The sequence below is a fragment of the Triticum dicoccoides genome, chromosome 6B, assembly GCF_002162155.2.
Source record: "Triticum dicoccoides isolate Atlit2015 ecotype Zavitan chromosome 6B, WEW_v2.0, whole genome shotgun sequence".
Classification (NCBI taxonomy): domain Eukaryota; kingdom Viridiplantae; phylum Streptophyta; class Magnoliopsida; order Poales; family Poaceae; genus Triticum; species Triticum dicoccoides.
In genome coordinates, this window is record NC_041391.1 from 422,891,358 (window position 1) to 422,899,839 (window position 8,482).

At 44.0% G+C, this 8,482-nt stretch overlaps 1 long non-coding RNA gene across 4 annotated transcripts; it reads left to right on the top strand.

Annotated features, from left to right (window-relative positions):
• Positions 1-884: 884 nt before the first annotated feature.
• On the top strand, positions 885-3,366 carry LOC119323098. Of its 4 annotated transcripts, XR_005156117.1 has the most exons (5): positions 885-1,256; positions 1,771-1,829; positions 1,954-2,082; positions 2,323-2,546; positions 2,821-3,366. It is a non-coding gene; the product is annotated as an uncharacterized LOC119323098 (long non-coding RNA). The 4 variants fall into 4 exon arrangements; XR_005156116.1 differs by having other exon boundaries at positions 1,771-2,082; XR_005156115.1 differs by having other exon boundaries at positions 885-2,082.
• Positions 3,367-8,482: the final 5,116 nt, after the last annotated feature.

The window sequence follows — 8,482 nt, forward strand, 5'->3', positions numbered from 1 at the left end:
CCTCACAATTAATTCTTTGATGGTTCTCTCTTAAAGGTCAATCTATTTATGACATTTATAATGCTTCATTCTTTGTTCCATATCTGGGACATTGTTTAGAGATTCATTTCCTGCATACATCAAAATATGTATCAAAAAATCGTCTTCTCTGTACACTGTCTTCGTACATATGCATTATATACAACAATGTTATAAAAAATTCATGTGCAACATGTATACATAGTTACTTTTCAAATAACAATACACCATAATAATTATGAAGATACATACCGAATATACCTGTTTAGAAGTGTTGGATGAAAAATCCCCCGTAAAGTACTCCATGAATTTAACATCCACAGACCATAGGATGAGCATGATTTACAGAATTTGAATATATTATAAATAAAAATAATTATCAATTTATATAAATAGTTTTATAAAAATAATTGAAAACATTAAATTATCATGACTGAACCTTTATTTTTAACCCTTGCCCTATCTACAAGAAGAATCGCACGACTCCAGCTAAATAGGACACGCTCTAATAATCCTTAAAAAATGACACGCTGGAATAAAAAAATATGGAAGGCCCAGACCCCACACTCACTCACGGTCTCAAACCCATCACCTACCTCCCCACCGCCCATCGAGTTGCTGCCCCTGTCTCTCGGTCGTTCCCCATTCCGTAATCTTCAGCTCCCTCTCACGACCTCACCCTCCCCTTCGTCCCTACCTCTAGCGCGAGGACTCACACGCCCTGCTCTTCCCCGCCCCTTCCAGTCGAACCCGGTCGCCGAAGTGCACGAGGAGGCGCTCGAGCTAGTCGTGCTCGCGGGCGAGCCGGCCTTAGGCGACGTCGGAGGCGGATGCAGAGGCGTGGGACTCACCGGCGGCAACGCCCTGCCCTGCCTGGCCTCACCCGCGGTGAGACACGCCGTCCCGCGTCACCCGCGCCCAGCTCGAGTACGAAGGCGTGGAGCAAGATGGCGGGGCCGCCGTGGCCGTGACGGCGGGTTGTGGTGGTCGATCTCGGCGAGGCGGCGACGACTGCGGCTCCATGGCGAGCGCGAGGCGGGAGCGGCGGAGGTTGGTGCGCCACGGAGGAAGTTGAAGAGCGAGGGCGTGAGGGGCTGGCCATCCTCGCGAAGCCGGTGGAAAGGGGGCTTCGATCCTGTCTGATGCAATTATTCTTGGGGTTCCTATATAAGAGATATATCTACGGTGCTCAGCTCAGCCTACCTTCGATTCGTACGGCGTCGCCCATGGATCCTCATGTCAGTTTAGGAATTTCCCCCATCAATTTGGTTTCCTGCTTTACGGTCATGCAATGCCAATTTAGGATCATGTGAAAATAAATTCAATCTGTATCTGGTGCGAGGCCGTCCAAGTCAGCCCGTGCCTCTGCATTTTCTGTCCATGTTTTTGGCTAATTTTAGAAGTCCCCGCCATGAATGAAAAGAAAACATGGACAGGATAGTCCATTTTCATCTTGCTAGTTTTGCATAAACAAGACACTACGGAGGATTGAGAGATGGTGAAATTGAACAAAATAAATAAATTAGGAGGTGTCTACTCATAATAATACTTAGCCATGCTAGTTTGTCATCTTTATTTGCATCACTTGTTCATCATGTATTATATCTTTATTAAGCAACTTTTTTATGTTTAGAACTCTTTATGGCTGAATCTGGTTAGGCACATTTTCAGTTCAGTTTTGCCGTATAGTTATCTTCTGATGGCTGCATGCAGCTTTTCACCCTTCAGTAAGGAGTCCTTTATTTGTTGTAGATCCTTGTCGCCCATGAGTGATGGACGCTGTATAGTTATGCAGTGCTGCTGGTGTGAAGGTTATTACCCTTTATGGTTTATTTTTCTTTGATCATATCTTCTTTCCATCTATATCTACTTCAAATATTCTTTCCATGGAATCTCAACCGATTGGGTTTGTAATAGGAGGTTTGGATCATGCAGTTTGCAGATATTCAGTTATAAAATATTTGTGGTTCATCAGTTCCTTTTGTGCATGTTGTCAAGAATGTGTCATATGAGCCAAGATTCAAACGCTTCTGGATGTGAATTTGACAAAACGGATCATCTTAGGTACTAATAGAAATATTTACTTCCAAATTTCCAATTTCTCCTTCATGTGGCCATGTTACAGATATTTGATTAAAAAAAATCTTTACTACACATGATCTGCCTATGTTACAAATATTTGATTAAAAAATTCTGTTTCAACGGATATTGGATTTTGTTACGGTCTGGTTCATTCTCACTGTTGTTTAATCTTTCAGTTTGGGGGTGTCTCTCTTCTGTATATTGATAACTATCTGTTTCTAGTAGGATGAGTGTCCTGAAGAATCGGAAGATGCTGCAAAACATGATGATGTGATACTGCCATGCTATTTCTACTGGTCTCTCTGCTAGTGCCTTATCGCTCGTTCACCAATCTCCATCCTCACCGTGGTCTCTGTACTCAACAAGGGTGAACTCTACAAGTTCTAGTAGGCTCCTCGGTGACTCCTCACAGGAGAGCTTTTGGCCTGATCTGATGGAGCTGAGAGGTATGCATGCAAGTTTAGCTGATTTCCTTTACTGATCTGTAGCGGCATAGTTGATTTGTCACAGTAAAAGAGATAGGGCGGTCTGATTGTGCAAAATGAACTCTACATATGTATAGCTCTTAGTTCTTGTTACAGTCAAACATGAACCATTTCCACATAGAAAACCATTAATTAGAGATGTAAAACGAAAGGCTTATAGCATTCTGTTATCCAACTGTTTATATTTTTTAGAACTCTATTCTCAAAATTATAATCCCGAGTAATGCTGCAACAGGTCAAAGGAAGAAGTCAAACCTGAAGAAGTGCAGGGAGGAAATTACAGCTGCGTGTGTCCGGCTGGTTCAGGGGATGTGCAGGGCGGCCGTAGCCATGCGGGTGTCGAGGCAGGCGATCTCGCGGATGGATGCCATGCTGCGAGGGTAGGTTCCTGGGCGCCCGCTACGTTGATGACGGATTCCACGCTGCGAGCGGCAACAATCCGCGACAATCGGCGATGGCGATCGTGCAGGGAGGCGACGGTGTTGGTGGGCGGCATCTGGTGCGGTGGTGACTCAAGGCAGACAAACGTCGAGGTCAAGGGCGAGGGAGCAGATTTGATTGAGTTTCCTTAGTTTGCGATTTGATTGCGTGATTGTAGGGAAACACAGGAGGGAGCAGATTTGGTTGTGTTTCCTTAGTTTGCGATCTGATTGCGTGATTGCAGGGAAACATGGGATTGGTTGTTGGAATACTCCTCTGGTGGTGGAGTACGGTCAGTCATTAGAAATTGCTAAGTACACACCATCCCGCTATTAGATAAATGATGGCCGTTAGATTGAAATTTGTGGGACTAATCGTGTGGTTCTGACTGGGTTGTGCGGTGTTGTGGGGGCTAATAGTGAGGTGCGTATAAAAAAGTTCTTGTTCGATTGTTTAATAGTAGTGGAGATCAGGTCAGGTCAGCGTCGGATCAACGCAGACTTGCCTGGCCTGGGGCGTCCCTCAGCGTCGGATCAACGCACACTTGCCTGGCCTGGGGTAGCCCGTAGCCAGGAGTGGTGCGTGGCCCAAATCGAGCGCCTGGCGACCGGCAAAGAAAGCAGCCAAGGACGTCGCTGATGCACTGCCAGGACCTGAACCCTCAAGGCAACTCCAACGAGCACAACAGAAAAGAGAGGAAATGTGTAGAGACAGATACCAGATGTACTGTATGCAAAAGAAGGCGTTGTTGTTCCCTCAAAAAAAAGGCGCTGTTGTTTTGTTTTTTTTGAAAAGAACAGACTAGTATTCCTTACGATGACAAACTGGCTAAATCGCCAGCAACAGAGTTCAGTACAAACACAGGGAAGTGGCCTAACCATGTCTCACATACGCCACTCCCTAGACCATGACCATATGCAGCTATAGTGTGTGCTGCATTATTACATGCTCTAGGACATACATTCAGCTTAACATCATCAAAAGCTACATTAAGTTGGAGTTTAATCTCCTGAAACAAAGAACCTAGAGCTGATCTATCATACTCCTGACTTGTTATAGCCTGCTTCAACTCCGTCGAGTCCATTTCGAAAATTACACGATTGGCTCCCATGCTTGACGTTGCATTGATTGCATACACCATGGCTAAAGCTTCAGCATGGAGAGCACTTGATACATATTCCAGCTTTCCTGCTCCTGCAGCCAAAAGCATACCATTACTATTCCTCAAAGTAAAACCCCAGCCACCAGATTTTGATGCTTCCTTAAACGCCCCATCGGAGTTTACTTTCAGGAATTCGTTTGCCGGGGGAGACCATTTTGCCGTGGAAGTCTGCTTCTGGGTGCTCCTCTGCTTCTTAAGATTCCTAAAATTATTAACATGATAGTTAATAGAAGCTAGAATTTCATCTGGCGTTTTCATCGTGTCTCCTGCATTGGCCTTATTTCTTTCGTGCCACCATAACCAAAACATGACACACACCTTTATGCTCTCCTCTTCTGTCAGGCGAAACAACTCATTGAATAAGCTAAGAGGACCGTTGCATAACATTAGCTTGTCTCGAATATTATTCATTTGTGCCAAGCTCCACAACCGTCTCACCATTTTGCATTTAAGAAAACAGTGACCGCCATCCTCGTCATATCTAAGGCACACTGGGCATCTACTATCTATTTCCATGCCTCTATTCTTCAGCTTCATTCTTAATGGTAAGCTATATGTTGCTATACGCCAAAGAAAATGGAGGACTTTATTTGGGAGAGGTAGCGCCCATAGTTTTTTCCCATTCAAAATCAATTGCCTCTCCATCGCTTCTTGAACTAGATGGTTGGCCATGTCTTGAATCACGTTCTATGCTATCCACTGCTACCTTGTAGGCTGACTTCACCGAAAAGATTCCTTTTTTGTCAAAATGCCACGCAATCGAGTCAGGTGTACGATCATAAATGGGGATCTGCAAGATTATCTCAGAATCTTCTGCATTGAAGGTTTGGCGCACAAGGCTGACATCCCAACAGTTTGTCACTGGGTCTATAAGGTCAGCAACCTTAGAAATCACTTGTCTCCCACGTAATGAAGTAACTCTTCTAGTAATTCCTCTTGGGAGCCACGGGTCTGTCCAAATTTTGATGTTTCGTCCATTCCCAACTCTCCAAATTATGCCTTTTTTTCAGAAGTTGCACTCCTTTCAAAATACTGCGCCATGCATACGAGATCCCCTTCCTTGGCATAGCTTCAAGTATGCTGCTTCCTGGGTGATATTTAGCTTGCAGTATTTGGGCACATAATGATGACGGGTTCTGAAGTAGGCGCCATCCTTGTTTAGCAAGCATGGCCATATTGAAAGCATGAAGGTCCCTAAATCCTAGTCCACCCACTCTCTTCGGTTTAGAAAGCTTCTCCCAACATGTCCAGTGTATTTTGTTAACTTTATCCATCTGGCTCCACCAGAATTTGTATATCATGGAGCTAAGCTCGTCACAAAGATTTTTTGTTAGATCAAAACAGGTCATAGTGTATACTGGGATTGCTTGGGCTGCTGCTTTAATTAGGATTTCTTTCCCTGCTTTTGATAGAAGTTTCTCTTTCCAACCCTGTATCTTTCCCCACACTTTTTCTTTAATATACTGAAAGGTTTTGGACTTTGATTTTCCAACATATGCTGGCAGCCCAAGATATCTTCCTTTCAAGCCTTCCTCTGTAATGCCCATTATATCCATCATCTGTCTTTTCTGCCTTTGGTTGGTGTTCTTACTGAATAGGATGGCTGACTTATCCTTGTTTATTACTTGGCCAGAGCAAACTTCATACTTCTCCAGTATATCATTAACTGCTTGGGCATTCTTTTCATTTGCTTCAAGGAGCAACAATGAATCGTCTGCAAAGAGCAAGTGGCTCACACTTGGCGCTTCTCTACATAATTTGATTCCTTTCAAGCTACCATTTCTTTCAGCATCATATAACAAGGCAGAAAAACCTTCTGCGCATAGTAGAAATAAATACGGTGAGAGTGGATCACCCTGGCGTAATCCTCTTTGGGGGATGATTACCTCAGTTGCATCTTTGTTGACCTTGACTTGGTATTTAACTGTTGACACGCACTTCATCACTAGGTTGACCCATTCTCTTTCAAATCCCAGCTTGAGCATCATCTCTCTCAAAAAGTTTCATTCAACTCGATCGTAGGCTTTACTCATGTCTAGCTTTATCGCCGCGTATCCTGTTTTACCACTTCTTTTTGTCTGCAAAAAATGAGTTAGTTCATAGGCCGAGAGGATATTATCAGAGATATTACGACCCGGTACAAATGCACTTTGATTGGGGGATATGATATCAGGCAAAATACATTTTAATCTATTGGCAATAACTTTGGAGATCACCTTGTAGATGACGTTGCAGAGGCTGATCGGTCTTAGGTCCTTCATGCTTTGTGGATTTGCTGTTTTTGGGATTAAGACGATCATGGTATCATTCCATCCTTCTGGCATCTGGCCTCCTCGAAGGAATTTCAAGATCTCCTCTGTGACTGTGTTTCCCACTAGATGCCAGAACCTTTTGAAGAAAACTGCAGACATACCATCAGGCCCAGGCGCTTTGAGATCTCCAATATTGAACAAAGCCTCCTTAACTTCCTCCTCTGTGTATTGAGTACAAAGGCTTTTATTCATTTGTGTATTTACCCTCGGCAAAACTGTCTGCAATATTTCATCAGTTCTTAGCCCAATTGTGGAGGTGAACAGATTAGAAAAATAGCTTGCAACATGCTCTTTTAAGCGCTCTTCACCCTCTACCCACGCTCCATCTTCCCTTTTTAGTCTCCCAGTTGTGTTTTTCTTCTTTCTTTCTGAAGCACAAGCATGGAAAAAAGCAGTGTTTTTGTCTCCAGCTTGGAGCCATTTAACATGTGCTCTCTGCCTCCAAAACATGTCCAGCTGTAGTTCTAATCTATCCAATTTTTCCCGCAGGAAGTGTTCTCGAGCTACTGTATAATGGCTAATGGGTGCCCTCCTCACCTGTTCTAGCTCACCTTTTAGTGCCTTGATCCTTTTAAATCACCTAGGACATTAGTGTCCCACTGCCTCAGGTCTTCTGCCACTCTCCTTAGTTTCTGTGATAAATTGTTTTCGACCCTTATCTCTGCAGTAGACCATGCATTGCTAATCACCTCCTCACATCCTTCTTCTTGTAGCCACTTCACCTCAAATCTAAAGCCGTAGTGGCCTCCATGCTTTCTCATGGCTTTATCCGTGCCCTCTACATAAATGGTCACTGGCCGATGGTCCGAGTGTCTAGGATCCCCAATTATTACCTTATATGAAGGAAACCTGTTGCACCAAGTCCGGGTCCCCACGGCTCTGTCAAGTCTTTCTTTTATATATTTACTAGCTTCATGACTATGGTTTCTCCAAGTGTATTTGTCACCCATGTATCCCAGGTCACGCAAGCCACAATCTGCCAAAGTCATCCTGAAAGTCTCCATTTGCCGAGTAGCCCGAGCTGATCCACCTTTCTTTTCATGGAAATATAAAACTTCATTAAAGTCACCAGCACACAACCATGGAAGCTTAATTTGTTGATCGAGGATCCTCAGAAGGTCCCATGTTTTATCCCTTTTATCAGTCGCAGGCTCACCATATATGCCCGTAAATCTCCGTGTAAAACCATCTTGCTCCACTATCTTTACATCAATATGATATCTCGAATAATTACGCAATTCAACATGCACATGCCTCTTCCATAATAAAGCAAGTCCTCCGCTCTTTCCTTTACAATCCTTGACCACCATATTTGGCATTCCCAACGAGTACTTGATCCACTGCATCCTTCTCTCATCCAGTTTTGTCTCGGATAAGAAAAGGATATCGGGGTCCACCCGCTTCTGGAGGTCCAGAAGCCCACGTACTGCCGGGCCATTCCCCAAACCCCGGCAGTTCCAGGTTGTGATCCTCATTTTGGTTCGCCGGGCTGACCCTCCAGCCCAGCGTTCTTCTTCTCAGGGTTGTTTATTTCCTCTTTCTCTATAGCCGCAAACACTTCGTCCACATCCATTCTTGCTTTCTTCATAATCTGAGCCTCCAAGTCTAATTCCATCAGGTCGACATTTCTTTTCTTCAACTCTGTTTTGAAAGATTGACCCTGACCTTTATTTCCATTAGATCTTTCATATCGCTTGAAAGTACCCTGACTTTGACGTTTCCCTCCTTTCATGGTTTTCCTATCCAAAATTACTTGTCCTACTGTTGTGGATGTTAAAGTTTGGGACTTCACCTTGTCTACTTGTATTGTTCCATCGTGTATCAAATTTTCTTCTCCTACCCCCCTCTGACCTGACTCCCGACCAGATTCTGACTTGGGTACATGATCAGTGTTTTCTATTCCTTCAAACAAATCTGGAGTTTTTGATTTATCCTCAAAAATTAGTTTCTCGCTTTCTTTGGACCCCGTTTGGTCATCCTGACTAAACTTCGAAGGGCACTCA